General features: G+C 56.6%; 1 pseudogene; it reads right to left on the bottom strand.

Annotated features, from left to right (window-relative positions):
- Positions 1-17,832, bottom strand: part of LOC102960698 — a 50,341-nt pseudogene that overhangs the window by 5,945 nt on the left and 26,564 nt on the right.

Raw genomic sequence — 17,832 nt, 5'->3', positions numbered from 1 at the left:
GGAGGGTTCCCAGTCTGGGGCCTTGGCAGCTGCCAGGACTCAAACACACCCTCCAGGCTTCCTGGGGACAGGGGGCTGCCTTCCCGGGGGATTCTTCACATGGTCTCCTGGGAAGACTCAATCCCTAGAGTTTTTCTTAGTTCAGAATGTCCAAACGACAACGGCAATGGCGACGATAGAAGGAAAGCAGCTGAACCTCAGCGCTCTGTCCCTCACACAGGCCTGGGTGTGCAGCTCTATCTGACCCCCAGGAGCTGGAGTCCTAGGTGTGGCTGGCCACGCTGGGAGCCTCGGTTTCAACAGAGCCACTGTTACCTGAGGGACTGGACGGGACCCATCCGCCCTCCAGGTGCTGCATCAGGGAACAGAGAGGCCAGGCCTAACGCCACTGCACAAACCCAAACAGAGGTCCCGGCTACCAGCCTGCAGAGGCCCAGAGCTGTCTAATTACATTTAGCTGGGTTTAACAAGCCATAGGGAAAACCAGTGGTTCTCAACCCGTGGCACTTTGCCAACTAGGGGTGATTTTTGCCCCCCAGAGGACCCCTGGACGTTTCTGGAGACATTATTGTCTGTTATGACTAGGGGGGGATACTCTTGGCATCTCGTAAGTAGAGGCCCGGGATGCTGGTAAACATCCTGCAGTGCACAGGACAGCACCCTCCAACAGCACGGAATTATCTGGCACAAAACGTCAATGGTGCTGGGGTTGAGAAACCCTGGGTAAACCCTCATGCTGGCAATGGATTTCTGATTTTTACTATGAAAAAAAAAAATGACAGGACAAAATAAGGACAAAAAAATTCCAACTCAAAAAAAGAAAAAAAAGAAAAAAAAATTCTGGGAAATGAGTAAGCTGGAGGAAGGCAGTGCGGCCGGTGGGGCAGGTGTGGGATGGAGTCATGAGCAGGCTCTTTTAGTAGCGGGGCCCAGGGCTGGCCACGAGGTAATGTCCGAGGCAGGGTGGGGCGGGTGAGGCCCCGAGAAGAGGAGGGGGCTGTCGGGCCCCTGGAGAGGAGGCGGCTCATGTTGGCCCGAGAGGGTCTTTTCCGACAACCCAGGGCCTGCAATCAGGCTCCTAGAGCCAGGACACCCAGAGCCATGTGCCCTCTGTGGGACAACGTCCTGTAACCTCTGCTCCATTGTAGCAGGAGCCTCCTCCCAGGAGAAACTGCCTGTTGAGACGTGACTGGGGGGCTTCAGGGGCTGTCCCTCCACAGCTTCTCTGACAGCACTGCAGGCAAAGCAGGCTAAACAACACTCACGGGCGGCTGGCCCAGGGGACCCGGCCGGGAGAGCTGCCCCCAAAAGCTCCCTGACGCTCTAGACACACCTCCTCCCCTGGGAAATCTGGGAGGCTCTAGGGGTGCTGCTTGCTTAGGGGTTAAGAGGCTGGCAGCAAATAAACACACACAGAAACAAAGAAACAGTAACAAAAACCACGGTTGTGCCAGGGCTCCCCCCCCTCCCCCCACCGCCCCGGCATCCAGGGGGCAGCTGTGGCCACTGCCTCTGGGCCGGATGGGGGCCCGGGTTTCCCAGGAAGGGAGACCTCCGTGAGGGAAATGAGACCAGGGACAGTGGGAGAGGGGGTTCTCCAAACACAGTTTCGAGGGCTTCACTCCATTTCATTCATCAGCATAAAACACAGGGACGCGGCAGCACAGAGGACAAGGGACACATCCATCAGTGGGGCCTGGCTCACTCTGTGTGAGAGCAGTTTCCGGAAAATAAATAAAAGAATAAATAAAACCCCTAGAAGAAGAAAGGGAGAATAGGGGTAACCTCCTGGCTGTTCTGCCTTGACAGCCGGATCCTGTTTCCTCTGGCCTTTTTGGGACACCATCTCTGTGTGGTCAGATGCTACTAAGGTCTGGGGACAGTCACGGGAAACCCAACGGCACTCCGTCCGAGCCCTGCCGCCACCAGCCGCCACTGCGGTCCTTTCCCGGCATGCAACGCGTGCCCCAGTTGCCCGGTCTGAGTCGTGTGTGTGCTGGGCTAGGAAAGGGGTCCTGGCCCGCTCTTACCCGCTTCGGAGAGGTCCCGCAAGGAGCTGCTGAGGGCGCCGCGCTTGAGGCCCTCTCCACTGGCGTAGCTGTCATCCAGGCAGGCTCAGCTCAGCGTCCTGTTGCCGGACTCCTTTTTGAGGGTGGAGCACTGGGACATGCTGGGCCGCACGACGCCTTTCTGCTTCTAGAGCTCCACTGAAACAGGGGGCGAGGGACCAATGAGAAAACAAAGCCTTGAGGGGGAGGCCCTGGGCCCTCTGTGTAGGCTTGGCATCGCGCCCAGCTGCCATCTGTTTGGCCTGAGGAAAAGTCAGGGCCCACGGCTGTCTTGGGAAAGAAAGAGAAGGTGTGAACGCTGCCTTTGACAAAAGGGAGCCAGGAGGAAACTCTGAAAGGGAGGCTGGAGAGGCACGGGCCTTGGGGTCTGCAGGAAAGACCGACACTTTGCAGGCTTGAGGGCTGGCAAGGAGACTGGCTGGCCTGGGTCTGCGGATGAGCAAGGGGTAACCCGACCTTGCCGTGGGTGGGGCCCAAAGGTGGGGGTAGTTGTGTGTCTCCAGGGAGCGAGGCTTGGAACCAGGAGAGAAAAGATGATAATCAGGTCCGATGAAACCCACAGGATGGGCTTGGTGGTGACTTCCCTGACATGGAAGACGAAAGAAGAATAAGCACACCAAGGTGCAACGAGATCAGCTCCGGATCTCCGGGAAATCTTGTCTCGTGGGGCGACGGGGGAACCAGGCTCTCTCAGGGCATGCCATGTGGTCCCACAGGCAGGATGGGCCTGGGCCGCGGAAGCCCTCACTCTCACGCGGAGGCCTCTGCTGCCCTCCCCACGCCACCTCCTCTGGCCCGGGTATGGGGGCTTCCCTGTCACAGGGCTGTGGGAAGGCCAGGTGAGACCAGGGCACCTCACTTTTGTGGGCCCCCAGAGTCCCTGGCACCAGATGGGAGCCAACGGCCGCGTCCAGCAAGTCCCATGAGATGCCGGGGCTGCTGGCTCTTCCTCTCCATGGGGCCTGGGACTTACACTCTATCCTGTGCTTCTCCATCTCCTGCACTTCCACGATGGACTCCCGCAGGTCGTCGGTGAACTTCTTCTGGTCTTGAGGATTGGGAGCGTTAAAGTTTATTAACACTTTGATGTCTGCTCCGGGGACAGCAGATGTGAGCCGGATGCCATTGGGGTAGTCTACAAAGGAGAAGGGGAGGAGAAGAACCCATGGATCCCTGGGTGCTCTCTGCACTCTTTCTGCTGGTCAAGAAAATGCTAAGTCTAAGGGTCCAGGCTCTCAGCAGACACATCTAACCAGGGAGGAAAGGCATCCACAGGGCAGACCAGAGAGACTGCCAGGAAATCCCCATCTCCTGACTTGGGTCTGTGTTATTCTATGCAGAAGTCTGGGGCAGATTTGGCCAATCTGAACAGAGGTCAGGGCCCCCATCCTTCCTCAACCTGAAGGTCGTGGAGCCTAGACCCTTCAAGTCAAGGTCCTTGGTCATTGCCTGAAGCTCGAGAATGGCCAGGGGTGGAGTCCGGGAGTCACAGTCAGTGTCCTGTGCTGGGGGGGAGTCTTATCTGGTCTCCCTGGGCAATTCTGAGTGCACACTGAGCTCTGTTCTCTCACAAATGGCCTCCAGACCCTCAGTTCCCTTGGGTGCTTCATGGGTGCCCCATACCCAATGCACTCTATGCTGAGTGCTTGGTCTTTCTGGCCTGTGACCTGCCTGGTGCCACCTCCAAGCTCACAGAGTCTCTGTGGCTTTGGTCCCCTGGTAGTGCCTCTCTCCTCAGCGGGAATCAAGCATCAGCTACTGGATGTTTGGAGGTTCTTGGTCCAAACACCAATCCCACTTTTGCTCAGACCTAAGTCAAGGCTGGGAACTCAAATGCCTAGTGTGTTCCCATAAATGTAGGAAGTAAACCACATGAGACTGAGCAACAGAGTGGGGGGGGGGGGGGAGGGGCATGCAGCCCATGACAGCCACATGACGTGGGAATGTGGGCCTAGCAAAAACCTTCTCGGTTTTCAAGAAAACTCAAAAATATCTAAAATTTTTGTTATTTTATTTTTTAATTAAAATTTTTTAATGTTTATTTTTGAGAGAGAGAGAGAGAGAGAGAGAGGCAGAGTGTGAGGGGGGAGGGGGCAAAGAGAGAGAGAGGGAGACAGAATCCAAAGCAGGTTCCAGGCTCTGAGCCATCACCACAGAGCCCGATGCAGGGCTCAAACTCACGAACTGTGAGATTATGACCAGAGATGAAGTTGGACGCTTAACAGACTGAGCCCCCCAGGTGCCCCCGATTTTAGTAACTTTAGACATTAAGTATCAGGTCAACAAATTTTTTAAAATGTGTAAACCAAACACATAACTGGGCTGCGACTGACCCACAGCTACCACTTTGAGATCCCTGCTACGAAGGCATGTCCCATAGAAATGTCAGTGTTGACTCTTGGGCTTATGCCAGGACCTTGGGTTCAGGGCTGAGGGCTGAGCCCTGGGAATGTAAAAACGAGGAGGGCACAGCCTCTGCCTGCAGATTCAGTCTGGTCGGGCCCAATGCTGGGAGCATCGCAACCACCGCCACCCCTTCGGAGAGAGGGCCTTCTGGTCAGGATGATGTGGGGTGGCACCATGCTCCCTGAGGCCACCTTCCACCCTGGTAGAAACCAAGGCAAGGCAGGGATGGCCCAGGCACAGGTCCCTGGTTCTTTTTCAACCTGCAGATTGAAAGCGGATCAGACGGTAGCTTGGCAACCTGTCTGAGAGGATGAGGGCTTCCCTGCTGCTGGAGATATCATGACGCTCGACTGGAACGGTCCTCCCCTGGGGCCAGCACAAAATGGGCAGGGCAACAGGACCTCCCCCTCACTGCCCATCTCAGGAGGCCTGGCTCAGCCTACAGCTCAGGGACCTCCAACAGGGACGGGACAAAGAGGGAGAAAGGTAAAGGGAAGGGCTTGGGTATCAGAGAAAGACCAGGTCAACAGAAAAAAGTCAGTGGGGGTGTCAGCTCCTCCCCCAAGTCCTCAGGCCCCATGGCCCACTCATACCCAGAGAAGACTCCAATAACACCTAAGAATAAATCCTGCTCTAAGCACTTCATGTATGGACTCACCTAAGTCCCTGAGGTAGGTGCTATCACCCCACTTTACAGACAAAGGGAATGCGGCCCGGGGACCGCTAGGTCCTGACGCATTTGCACCCGGGCTCTCCGCTCAGGACCGGGCTCCTGTCCTACAGCCCCCCAGGCCTTGCCTGCACCTGTTTGTTTGCCTGTGTTTGCACATCACCTGTGCCATTTACTTGGTGTCTTCTGGGCAACATTTTATTGGCATAAATCCACTCCGCCCTGAATTAAAAAAACCTTAACCACACGGTAAGAAGACGTAGGAGCAAAAGCAAAGGCGATCACCACCATGTACAATGTTATCAAATTCTCCCCAGGTACTGTGGCTCGTCAGACCCCTGGCCTGCAACCTTCTCTCTGCTGGCGAAGCAGGAATACGGAACACACGTGGGAGAGCTGGGGGAGATCCCCAGGGGGAGATCCTTGGGGAGCACAGCACTTCATGACTACAAGGTGGGAGTTGTGACACCGTTTCCACCACGTGGCACAAGGCCACGTGTGGACGAGTGCTCCAGCAAGCACACTCGCGGCCGGGCCGTGGCAGGCCCCCAGCACGGACTTACACTGGTTCTCGAAGAGCAGAACCTGCATGCCTTACAGGGAGAAGGACTGTCGGAAGCTGTACATCACCGAGTTCTTCTTTTTCTGGAAGATCTTGGTCGCCTGGGGGCAGCCAGAGACAGAGGCTGAGTCGTATCGCCTGCACCGCTCAGGGGCAACTCTGGGCGCTCGGGATTCTGACCGAGACTAACGTCAAAACCCTCTTGGCAGTGCAGAGGTCGGGAGGCCTCTGGGGCAGGGCAGGCCTGTGTGTCCAGGCACATCCTGACATGGATGCTGGCTTCCGCTCCCGTGAATCCCAGATGTCGTCCTGGCTGGCGACGAAGCCCCTCAGCAGAGAGGTGGCAGGCGCCACACTGCACATGACCCCGAAGGCGCCAGGCTGGGCTTGGACACCCAGGACCCCACCTGAGCTCTGTGACTGCCTGAGAGATTTTGGAGGAGGAAACGGAGGCTCAGGAATTTGAAGTCACTTGCTTGAGGTCAGGGACTCTTGACAAAGACTTGAAACCCACAGGTCCAGATTCCAACCTCAGCAGTCAGAGAGAAGTGGCTGGTCCTCAGGCAGGTAGGGCCTCTAGCAAGGACAGGGACAAGGGCCTCTAGCAAGAAAGCCCAGGGCATGCAGGAGAGACAAAGACCCAAGGGACAGTTTCCCCCCGTTGTCTCCAGGGGCATCTTTATCCCCGGTGGCCAGCATCCAAGCCACCTTTTTTTTGGCAAGAGCTCCACAGTTTCCCTTTGGGGAACCCCCTCTCTGCCACCCGGCACTCCTGGGGGTGAGCAGTGACCCGGGTTTAGCCAATGAGACAGCACTGCACCTGCCTGGCCCCTGTGAGCGGCTCAGGCATGGGCACGGGAGCCAGTGAGACCTCTGCCCGGACTCTTCCCAAGAAAATCCCCCTGGTGGCCGGGGATGCAGGGAGGGGGCAGGATTAAGCCTGCAACTGCCAAGACTGACTTTCCCTTTGTGGACAGAGCTCCTGAGAAGGGAGCCCACGCAGCTGAGAGACAGAGAGCCTAATAAAGGAGTCCCGCTGACGCTGTGTAAGCTTCTAGAAATAGTTGGGGCTGAAGCCCCACACCCCCCTCCGGGCTTTAAATAAGCTGACGAAGTCCCGTTTTCGTCGGCTGCCCTGTGAGTTAGATTCTGCCTCTTGTAACCCAAGACCGTGGGGCTGACTCCATCCCCTTCACCTCCACCCCACGCACGTGGGTGCCTTTCCCCAAGCGCAGGCACACAAGGCCAGATGGGAGACCGGAGCTGCAGTTCAAGGCTGCCCCAAGCCACGGGTCCCAGCCATGACACGCTCTGGGGAACCACATACCACCAGGAGGTCATTAAACAGGAAGATTTCTCGCTGGTGCAGCCCGAGCTTCTGGGGCTTGTTTGGGTCTGGAACCTCGAAGAGCCGGCAGTAGCAGACCAGCTGCCGGTGGGGCAGAGAGAGCACCTGTATGGGGAGGAAGCGCTGCGTCAGCCCCCAGCCCCTCCGGTGCAGTCCCTGTGCGCTGGGAACCCAGCCTGTGGGCCTGGCCTTCGAAAACGCCTTCTCCCACCAACCGCACACAGCAGACGTGCCTGGACTCCTTGCAACTTTCCCTGCTCTTCCTCAGGAGCTCTCCTGAAGGGCCATGGAAAGTGTCCCTGCCTCTCGCGACACCTCCTTTCCTTTCCTTCAGGCAGGTCCCAGATGTCTTAGAGCATCACGTGTACACGGGAGCCCCCACAGTGAGGAATTCGTGATTTCTCAGTTCCCACAAAGTGCCCATCACACACATAAGCCTGTTAGTCCCGCAAAGATTTCTCCAGAGTGTCTACTTGAGATGAGGACACTGAGGCACAGAGAGGTTGAGCAACTTGCCTCAGCCACACAACTGGGAAGGTGCAGAGCCCAGAGAGGATTCCAGGCCCCTCCTAAAGAATCCCAACGCTTCTGATGGTTCCCTGCCCCAACTCCTGGGCCGGCAGCCACACCACCACGTGGGGCCTGGCCTGGGCCTCCACGCGGAGCACACCTGCCATGGGTTCACGTGAGCCCCCACTCTGCCGAAGCCCGAGCCACTCTCAAGGCCAGGTACAACCTGTATGGTGTCTAAGGGCTGCGGTGACAAGTCACTGGGGAGGCCCAGTGGTGGCTCTGAGAGCACCCAGGCTCACGCAGGAGACAGCAGGTTAGTAAAGGGATGTGTTGGCAGGGAGGGTTCACTCTGCAATGGGTGCCCTGGTGGTGGGAGGCCCGAGCTCAGTGCATCAGGAAGATGGGAGGAAGGGCTTGGCCCAGGCTGGTGTGCTCAGGGAGGGGCATCGTTTGGAATAAAAGCATGAAGGGGAGAGGGTGGTGGGAGGCGGGGCCGGAGAGGTGGGTGAGGGCTGGCCACGGCAGCATCTAGTGGTTTGTCTCTAGGCCAAGGTGGGAAGAGGGGGGAGCAGACCGGTTTGTGACACTGACTCTTGCAATGCAGGCTGCCCGGTGAAGGGTAAAGACGGACACATAAGGAAAGTGCCACGTGACTGCAAGGCTAGCCTTGCTGCTCCTGGGGTGAGTAGGCAGGCAGACCTGCTCAAGGTGGTGACAGTGGAGTGTGGGCAGCAGAGGGCGGGTTGGGTGGGCAGGCCTGCAATGGCCCATCAGCCTCATCTGTTTTGGGCACAGTGCCTCGGGTGGGAGGCAAGCCTTGGCCTCTGCACTTAAACGGGCCTGGTGAGAGGGAGGGACACCATCTGCCCTGGCCTGACGGTACACAACCCTCCCCAGGTGGCTGCAGCCTGGGCCTGCAGAGGTTCGAGGCTGGGAGAATTATGAAAATCAAATTTCTTATCACTATGGAAAGGAACTCAAGTAGCCAGAATTGTGGATCTGGGAACCAGGGGATGCAGGGAGGTGAACACAGAACATGGTGGACCTCCCTGCCCCCACCCCAACCCCAACCCAGGGCGGGATATCAGCCAGGATGTAAAAGCAGAGGGATACTCACACAGCCAAGCCCGTGATGCAGGGATCCAATCTATGTGGGAAACATTAAACAAACAAGAAAAGATATTAATGATCCAAAGCATGCACCTGGGACCTGAGAGAGCTAATGGGATGACATCCGAGTAGGTAAGCACCCCTCCAGAGGCACGTTCCCATAGCCTTTGTCCAGACATGCCACACACAGCTCAGGAGACCTCCTCGCTGCCAGAACTTGGAAAGGCCGATAAGGGCATTCCCAGGCCACCAAGGGACCACTGCGCAACTTGGGCTGGTTTCTTAAGAGCCTCAGGCTCTCTTTAAATATAACCCAGGGCCAATGGTTATTATTCCCCAATATCAGGCAGGAGCCACCCTAAAGCTAAAGGAACCGCCCCCCCCCCCAACTATGCCCCGAAGAAGCCAGGTTCCAAATGGCATCAGGGCCCCTGTCCAAAGCTAATGCCAGTGGGGCAGGCCTGAGGTCGCATCAGGGAGGGGTGGGTGGGAGTGAGGGAGCCAGGGATGCAGGGCCACCACATACCGGCTTTTTCCCCACGATGAGCTTTTCCACCTTCTGCACCTGGGACACGTGGTCCTCGTTGGTTTTCAGTTCCCGCTTGCGAATGCGCTCCTAGATCCCAATTAGCATCTCCCGGGGAATGTCCTCACCATCGTCCACACCTGGGCAGGAGACAGTAGCCAGGCCTCAGGGCGGGCCAGGGTCTGGGTGGCTTTGGCACCGCTCAGCTTCAGGGCCCCAGGCTCACCCCTGATTTACCAAGTTTCTAAACCCAATCAGAATATCAATCCCTTTCATCAATCCTCAGCAGAACCAAAGACCTTCCAGACCCACAGCCACTGAACACCTTCAGTCAATTATGAAATGCCCTAGGATCCTTCCACCAGGACAAGGACAGCATAGCCACCCAGATCAGCACGCAGAGGGCTGTGCCAGCTTCCAGCCATGCTCCAAGGGCTTTATAAACATCAGCTTGCTAATCCTGACCACGGCCCCGCTGGGTGGGTGTGACCGCAGCTGGGAAAGCAAGGCTCAGGGAAGGGCCCGGGGTTGGGGGTGGCTGTGAAGCTGGTGTTTGTGGCTTCAGGCTCCCACAGGCATGGGCCTAAGTTCTTGCTTTGCCCCTCACGAGCCGTGGGACCGAGTTTCTGCGCTGGGGGTCCTCTGTGAAGTGGGCCATCAAGCGCACGGGTGACTTCACGGAGGTCTCGTGAAGAAGACAGAGCAGCGGCGGTGCGTTCCCAGAAAGTGAGAACTCCGTGCACCTGAGCAGCGCCACCAGCTGTTGTCCCACGTCACGTGCGCAGAAGCTGGGGTCTGGCCTTGAAGCCAGGTTGTTCTGATGACAGGCATGCACCCTTTTCACTATACCCTGAAAAGCTGCTGTGAGGAAAACTCGGCCCCACTCAAGAGAGAAACGCAACCCCACGCCAGTCCTCAGACCACAGACTGGCAGAGGTCCAGAGGTTTGGTAAACTGCGCAGTTGGCGAGGCTGTGGGAAGGGGCCTCCCAGCCACTGCTGGTGGGAGGGTCACAAATATACACTCAAAGCCCCTCTGGGCCACTGGTTGCATCCGGGGGAAATTTATCCCATGGGCCATGATGCACAGACCAGGGCACTCATGGCAGCATGGTTTCCAAAGAGCAGAAGACTGGGATTCACCCATTTACCCATTAATAGGGGACTGGTTAAGCCATCCCTGCACAGGTGCAATGGAATACCACACAGCTGCCAGGAAAATGAGGATGACCACAGGGAACCTACACGGAACTGTAAGGGGGAGGGTGTGGCCTTGGGCACACAGGTAGGGGTGGGAGGGGCTCTGCTACTGACCGTTCATACTTTTTTTTTTTTAATTTTACAGACAGAGTGTGAGAGTGGGGAGAGTGGCAGAGGGAAGAGGGGGGGACAGAGAGAGAGGGAGAGAATCCTAAGCAGAGCCCAACACAGGGCTCAATCCCATGACCCTGGGATGATGACCTGAGCTGAAATCAAGAGTTGGACGCTCAACTGACTGAGCCACCCAGGCACCCCACACATTTTTTAAAACCAGACTATTTTTTAGAACTGTGTTTTAGAGCAATTAAGTTCGCAGCAAAATTCAGGGGAAAGCCCAGAGATTTCCCCGTAACACCGGCCCCCACCCACTACCAACTTCCCACACCAGAGTCATATATTTATTAGAACCAGTGAACCCACACTGACACACTATTATCACCCAAAATCCATAATTTACATTGGGATTCACTCTTGGTGTTGTGTGTTCGATAATAAACGTTTACCGACACGTCTCCACCACCATGGAGTCAGGTGGAATAGTGTCACTGCCCAAAAACTCCCCCGTGCTCTACCTCCTCCGCCCCTCCTCCCTCCAACCCCTGGTGACAACTGATCTCTTATGTCTCCATAGTTTTGCCTTTTCCAGAAGGTCATATGGCTGGCCTCCTATGGTATGCAACCATTTAAGACTGGCTTTCTTCACTTGGTGGTATGCATTTTTAAGGTTCCTCCCTGTTTTCTCATGGCTTCTTTTCTTTTTAGTGCTGAATAATATTCCATTGTCTGCATGGACTACCGTTTATGTATCCGTTCCCCCACCGAACGACATCTCTCGACTGCTGCCAAGTTTTGGCAACTATGAATAAAACTGCTATAAACATCCTGTGCAGGATTTTGTGTGGATGTACGGGGTTTTCAATTCCTTTGGGTAAATACCAAAGAATGTGATTGCTAGCTTGTCTTACTCTGTGTTTTTTTTTTTTTGAAACTATGTGAGGATACTAGCCATTAAAAAGAAATCAATCTAGAAAACTTAAAAACAAACATCAATAAAAGAAAATCATTGCTCATCTGGCTGCCATGCTGGTGAGTGATTCCTCCCCCGCTTACCCTCCAACCCCCCAAAGGCACTCCTGCTGAGGGTCTCCCCGGGGGAACCAGAGTGAGGAATTCCAGAGAAAATGCGCCCAGTGTGTGCAGGGGGGAAGGTCTCCTCTACAAACACCAAGCTGGACGTCTGCCTGGTGCGGAGCACCAGCCAGGCTGTGGGAGACCAGAGTCCTGCCCCCGTGGACGTGACCTTGGGAAGATCCCTTCCCTCTGCCTTGGCTACCCTTCTGAACACAAGGAAGACTGAACAGAACACTCCTGAGTTCCTGGCTTGAAAAGATGGGATTTGGAGGGAACGGTTCAAGCTTGGGAGACAGCCGACAGCTCGATCTCCTGAGAAGTGGGATGATAACTCCCCCAGACTGCTGGGATGGTCGGGTGCAAGGCCGGATACAAACGACAAAGCCACTGATGTGAGGGTGGCCGACTGGCAATCTGACTGAGCAACCCTTCCCTCCCCGAGCCTTCTCTCCTCTGGGCTAATCATTTCAGGCTGCTCCTGTTGTTCCCCATACAGGGGAGTCCCAATTATGTGGGTGAGGTCTAAAGGCAGAAAAAAAAAAAAACAGAGTCAAATCGCAAAGACCTTTAAACTGCAGCGCATGGGGTCACCAACAGCATGCAGCACACAGCCTGCTCTCTGGGCAGCGAGGGAGCACAGGCCTACATGCTAAGGGCACGGGGGACCCTGTGAAGACCAGAATCAGGCTCAGCCCTGTGAGGAGAGACAGCCCCTGTCCCATCAAAGCATCTGCTGGTTTCTCTCACACGCTCTGGTGCTGAATTGCCATTAAGAAAATTCCCAGATTCCTTAGCTTCCTGGGAACTGTAGCTAAGACCTGAATTCCCTGGGGTCCACAGCACCCCTGAGATCTAGCAGAGGGCCACACACCATGAGTGCTCTGGGCAGGGGATGGCCGTCTGGTTGGTCTGAACCAAGCCCTGCCCCTTGGCTTCCCTGACTGATCAGGTCCTGGAGCCCAGCTGGGAAAAGCGGGCAGCTTGGCACTCTTCTGGATGGGCACCCCATTAGCTGGCCTGTTGCAGGGTACCCACCACCAGGGGGCGCACCAGGACAGTTCAAACCCCAGTGCGGGGGGGGGGGGGGGGGTGGGGGGTGGGGGGGGAGGGCCTTCCTGCCCCAGGAAAGGGGACGACAGAGCGGTGGTTTTATAGGAAATTTAAATGGCGCAACAAAGATCAAAAACTTAAAGTTTTGTCATCAGTTCAGAAGACTTAAAGAACTGGATAGGAAAAAAAAATAGCTCAACAAGCTGACAAAGTTGGACCTGATTCAGACCAACTTTTTTCCTTTTTTAAAAAAAATATGACACCCTAAGGGGATCTCAGCCTGCTGCAGCTTGGTGTTTCCCAAGGAAAGGGACATAGTCCCTCCTCCTCCTTGCAGGGACTCCAGGTAAACGAGGACATGCTGTCAGCTAACATGGTGCCACTTGGGAGACAGCCGTCTCCTTTTCAATTCCTTTCCTCTGCAACAACACCAGGAAGGCCTTCCTTCCTGCTGCCCACTGTTAGCACCTGTCTAACATGGGCCACTCGCCCCGGCCTGGTGTTTTCGTCCACCAAATTCATTTTTACAATGGCTGCCCACGTGTGGCAAATGATACAGTCTTCCTGTTTACAGTGTGCTTATATAAGTTTCCTCTTAAAAATACACACAAGGGGTGCCTGGGTGGCTCAGTGGGTTAAGTGTCCGACTTCCGCTCAGGTCACGATCTCACGGTCCGTGAGTTGGAGCCCGGCGTCGGGCTCTGTGCTGACAGCTCAGAGCCTGGAGCCTGTTTCAGATTCTGTGTCTCCCTCTCTCTCTGACCCTCCCCCGTTCATGCTCTGTCTCTCCCTGTCTCAAAAATAAATAAAAAACGTTAAAAAATTAAAAAAAAATACACACAAAAGGCAAGTCAGGGGATGCCTGGGTGGCTCAGTCAGTCATGTCCAACTTCGGCTCAGGTCATGATCTCACGTTTCGTGGGTTCGAGCCCCATGTCCGGCTCTGTGCTGACAGCTCGGGAGCCTGGAGCCTGCTTTAGATTCTCTGTGTGTGTGTGTGTGTGTGTCTCTCTCTCTCTCTCTGTCCCTCCCCCGCTCCCACTCTGTCTCTCTCTCTCTCAAAAATAAAATAAACATTAAAAAAAAGTCAAGTCAGTTTCATAAGGAACACGGAGTGTAGGAGAGGGCACAGCAGGGATGGTGGCACAGACACTCTGCCCGGCCCCTCCACTGCCTGGCTTCCCCCCTCCTGCCCTTTTCCCGACTGTGCTCCCTCACATCACCCCATCGGCCTCTGTGGACCATGTCTGGCCTGGCCCTCCCAAGCTGGGCTGAGCTTGCCCACCTGTCAAATCCCTGTGCATCTTTGCGAAACAAGCTAAAACCATCACAGCACAAGACCCGGGTATGGGTCACTCCGTCCATGCTCCCAGTGTGTGTCACGGAGCGTGACAGGAGTCTGCCCTCTTCAGGATGACTTGTGCCGTGTCTGTGGAGCCGGTACTCGCCCAAGGCCCCTGTGTGCGATGGCTGGGTGCGCTGGAGCCCAGCTCCCTTGCGCTGCCCTGAGCCCAGCGCACTCACGTCCTGGCCCCACGCCCAGCCGGGTGTGTGTGCAGAGTGTGGGACGGTTGTATGCCACAGTCCGGGTCCCGGGGCCGCTCACCTCGCAGATTCTTGACGAAGTCCTCCAGCTTCATCTTCCACTCAGGTTTGACGTTGGGGCTGTACATGTCTGTGTTGAGCAGGATGATGGCAAAGGCCAGGATGAAAATGGTGTCTGGGTTCCGGATCTGCCGAACCACCCCAGGGTTGCAGATGCAGTACCGCTGGCTGGGGGCTGGGAGAGGGAGCAGGGTCAGGACCACTTCAGTCAGGGCAGGGAGTGGGTCTAGCCCTCACGCATGGCAGCCACCCTCACTTGGGCCCTGGCGCCTAATGGCTGAGGCCGGGTGCTGCCTTACAAGCCTCAGTTTCTGCATCTGGTAAACGGGGGTAAATAACACCTGCCAGGCAGAGTGCCGCTCTCTCCACTCTCTCCTTCTCACACTGGTTACATCTCCTACCTGTATTTAGGCTGGCAATGCCTTCTTAGGACGAGGACTGCATGCCCCAGTCTCCCTCGGGATTGGATGCAGCCCAGAAGGTGATTAAGTTCTGGCCAATGGGATAAGAGCAGATGGGATGTGGGCATCTTCGAGGCTGTACCTTAAAAGGCAGAGCCCACTCCTCTCCCCTGTGGTGGTGGGTGTTGGCCCTGCTCCCTGGGACCCTGAGATGAAGGGAGCCCGGCTTGGGCCTCCTTCATGCCAGCTCAGAGGGAGATGCACTTCCATCTTGTTTCAGCCACGGCTGCTGGAGCATCTTTGTTACAGCAGCTGAAGCAACAGCCTCACTAATGTATTCTGCTTATTGTTCTCATTGCCTCAAATGTGCGTCCCTGCCCCAAACTCCAAGAGGCCTCCATCCACTGGGGACTTCAGGGGGAGCTGGGTGAGGGGGGCAGATCAGAGAAGAGGAACCATGGGGTGCCAGGACTAAGGCAGTGGCTATCACAGCTCAGATGACGTGGGCTTCAATCCTGCCTTTTCCATTAGTGCCGCCACCTCCAAGAAGCCCTCCTGGAAGGAAGTGCCTGAACAACCCCCCGCTCAGGGCCCCAGATTTGTCCTCCTATTGTGTCCTCATTCCCCACCTTGGCCCCACCAGTGGTACTGAGCCTGGAAGGCTGGGTCAGTGGCTGACTCGTGTGTCCCATACCCAGCAAGGGCATAGAGAATCCCACCCAATCACTGTGCACACAGTCCCGGGATGAATGACTGTAGGGTCGTAGCTGCTCTTGACTGTGGGCTCTGTCATGCTAGGCATGGGCTAAGCGTGCCCACATGTCCAAAGGGGTTCAGTCCTTCCACTCTGGCCGTGACCAGTAACCTTCCTCTTGCCCACACCCACCCACGCCTTGCCTCGCCCCCGACCTGAACGCCTCGATGAGCCACTCCACCTTCTGAGCCTCCCCTTGGGCCCGGATGTGTGCCTGGAACTTCGGAGAGCTTCGTCCAGCTCCATGGGGGAGAAATCCATCTCGTCTACCACGCAGCTGGAAAGAGACACCAAGGCCACGTCAGCACCTGCTGCCCGCAGGGCCTCTGCCGGCCTTCCTGCTGGGGGCGGAGCGCAGAGGGAGTCAGTGCAGGGGCAGGTGCTGAGCTGCCTGGAGCCGGGACGGCCGGCCACCTCTTGCACAGGAGGGTCCTCCGCCCGGCTTCCTCCAATCAGCAAACACTTCAGATTATGTAGCCCAAAGACCCCCATGCTTCTGGGATGTCTACAGACCCCACTGAAACTATGGGAAGACATTAGTGCTTATATCTAGGTGTGTAATTTTTTCTTTTTTCTAAAAATTGTTTGAGAGAGACAGAGACAGTGTGAGTGGGGGAGGGGCAGAGAGCAACGGAGAGAGAGAATTGCAAGCAGGCTCCCTGCTGCCAGTGCAGAGCCCGACGTGGGGCTTGAACTCCCACAACTGCAAGATCATGACCCGAGATGAAATCAAGGGTCAGACACTTAACCAACTGCGCCACCCGGGCACCTCGTACGTGTGTGATTTTCTACAGAGGAGCCAGACAGAGCCTATGGCTGCTCCTGATAAAGGCCGCCGGGGCACAAACAATCGGCTCTCGGGGCGCGTGGTCCACAGGGCACAAAGCGAGACGTTACTGCTCCGGTCTGCTCGGGCTGTCCGCGAGGGATGCCAGGAGCACGCATCCATCTTCTCCAGGAGGAAGCAGAGGCCCAGGGTGCTAACTCGCCGGGCAGTGACTCTGCCCTGAGCCGGTCCTCCCACGTGGAAGGTTTGGGGCGAGGTGCCTGGGTTTTGCCGGGGATTTTCGAGAGGCATCTTGGAGAACCTCTGCCATCCTCATCTGCCAATCCGCCGAGTGGAGGCGGAGCTGATAGAAGGCGCTGGTAACCGGGTTTTGGTTCATTCCACTCATCCCAGCACTGCCCCCCAGCACAGCATGCTCCGTTTCCTGAACAGAGAAGGTGGGGTCTGTACCAGGGACCCACTCAGCAGGCTCTGGTGTCCAGTGTATCCATTTGCAACAAAGCCATGGCCACCTCGGGTGTGGCTGCAGAGGCCTCGGCCATGGGGGGCCTAGTCCTCGCTTCCAGGGCTGCCCTCCCTCTGTTGGGTGCCATGGGCTTGGGCATAAACTGTGCTGCCCCCAACTTCTCTGAGTGCTCACAGCTCTGGGGGCAGCATCCTTGGAGGCTGGGGCAGAGCAGGTGGGGGAGGGGGATGGGGCCACACGGAGTAATTTTGCTGACTAGCATCTGAGCTGGACGCCTGGTGTGGGGGGTGGGGGGTGGGGGGTGGGGGGTGGGGTTAGGATTGCTACTTCCTCAGGCTGCTGCTATTTTCTGATGGGGAAGAACAATGCCTGGATTTCCTACCACCAGCAGCCAGCTTGGGGTGTGTGGGGGGGAACACAGGAACGGGGGCAGGGGATGGGGGGCTGGCCCAAGACAGCCTTAGGCCCAATTCTCTAAGGACCTCATCTGCTTTCCCCTGGATTGCTTCCTGTGGCTGGGTTAAAGGGAGAGAGGGGCACTAGCCACACTAACAATGCAGTAGGCTTTTCCTGATGGGGGAACACAAATGCCAAGCAGGGAGAAAGCAGCCCAGGTGGGCATGCCCGGTGCCAGGCACAGCCAGCTGCCACCAAAGGCCTGGCTCACTGCATCCTGTGTGCCTGCGCATCTACCTGTGTGTACAAGCGGGTGTCCGTGTGCCCAAATGAGGACAAACGTGTGTACGTGAGTCCGTGTGTGTGTGGGGGGGGGATGGGGGGAGCACCGAGGCCAGCCCCTCCCTGAGCCAAAAAAGAGGCCCCAGGCAGATGCCCGCCTCCTCCCAGGGAAGTGTAGAGATGGCGGGAACACGCATGGCCAGGCTCTTCCTTATTGCAGAGGCGCCTTGCCCCAGCAGGCCTGAGCCCGCCCCCCCTTGCTTTGTTCTTTCATCCCGTGGGGCAGAGCTGGACGGATGCAGGGCACTGCCCTTGTTACTAACAGTCCGCTCTTTACCCTGCTCTGATTTCTGCTCCTGGCCTACATCTCTGTGCAGCTGCCTGGTCAGGAAAATCCTCAATGGGCTGCAGGTGCTCCCCCAGGCCCTGAGCCACCCTGTGCCATGCTATTCTGCAGCTTTGGCTCCTCCTCTGAGAGAGGGAGTTAGCGAGACCCG

This window comes from Panthera tigris (genome assembly GCF_018350195.1).
Source record: "Panthera tigris isolate Pti1 chromosome A1 unlocalized genomic scaffold, P.tigris_Pti1_mat1.1 chrA1_random_Un_scaffold_58, whole genome shotgun sequence".
Classification (NCBI taxonomy): domain Eukaryota; kingdom Metazoa; phylum Chordata; class Mammalia; order Carnivora; family Felidae; genus Panthera; species Panthera tigris.
The sequence above is the reverse complement of the archived record's forward strand: the minus strand, read 5'-3'. Positions and strand labels throughout refer to the sequence as shown.